The sequence below is a fragment of the Myxine glutinosa genome, chromosome 2 (assembly GCF_964187855.1).
Source record: "Myxine glutinosa chromosome 2, kmMyxGlut1.1, whole genome shotgun sequence".
Classification (NCBI taxonomy): domain Eukaryota; kingdom Metazoa; phylum Chordata; class Myxini; order Myxiniformes; family Myxinidae; genus Myxine; species Myxine glutinosa.
In genome coordinates, this window is record NC_136262.1 from 97,704,562 (window position 1) to 97,705,729 (window position 1,168).

Genomic DNA, 1,168 nt, shown 5'->3' on the forward strand with positions numbered 1-1,168 from the left:
CCTGGCCTCCCACCCGTGCATAGCACGGGTACCTCACTAGTACTATAAAAAAAGCTTTTGACAGTGTCCCACATTCATGGATGATAAAGTGCATGCAAATGTACAAGATAAATCCCCAAATAATCAAGCTGATTGAGAAAGCCATGGATCTATGGAATACCACACTAATCCTGCAGCACTTAGAAGGAAAGATTGAAATACCAAGACTAAAGATACGACACAGGATCTTCCAAGGAGACGGCCTTTCTCCTCTCCTGTTTGGCCAGGCCCTGGACCCACTAAGTAACCTCATTAATGAGCAAGGACACAGATACACCCGAACATCCAATAAAATAATGTCCAAACTGCATATGGATGATTTAAAATTCTTTACACCGAATGATGAAGCATTTGGCAGAACAACTGAAATTAATGAAACCGTTCTCCGATGACATCCTAGTGGAATTTCGCCTAAATAAGTGTGCTAAGTGCACATTCGTGCAAAGTAGGCTAACAAAATCGAACAACATAAAAATCGACCGAGATACATCAATACAGGAGCAAGACAACAAAGCATCTTACAAATATCTTGGAGTTGAAGAGGGCCACCAAATTTGTCATAAAAATGCGCAAAACAATTACCAAAGAATATCTACATAGAACGAGGCTGATCCTGAAAACCTGTCTCACCCCAAGAAACAAAATCAAAGGCATAAACCAACTAGCAGTACCAGTGTTCCAGTACAGTTGGGGAATAGTAAACTGGCCACAAGTGGATATGAAAAAAACTAGATTATAAAACCAAGGAAACTCCTCATTATCCAAAAAATGTTCCACAAAAATCAATGCATCCCAAGAATGTACCTGCCGAGGAAAGGAGGAGGTGTCGGCCTGATGGAACTCAATCAAGAGCAAAGAGTGACGAGTGTAGGATTAGCTGAGTATGCTATTAGCAGAGCAGCATACAATTTGTGTACAAACATGAACACAACAAGCCAGAAAAGGTACTGTATCTCTCACTCACCTTCCAAAAAATCTTCCAAAAACAGGTGTGATTGGAAGATGTCACGCACCAAACCGAAAAGGCAACGAAAACAGCCCCAACAATTGCAAAAAAGACAAAAGAAAAATACAAGATGAAATAACAGTTTCTGCATTGTAGAAACAGGAAGCACGAGTCACCTCCTAT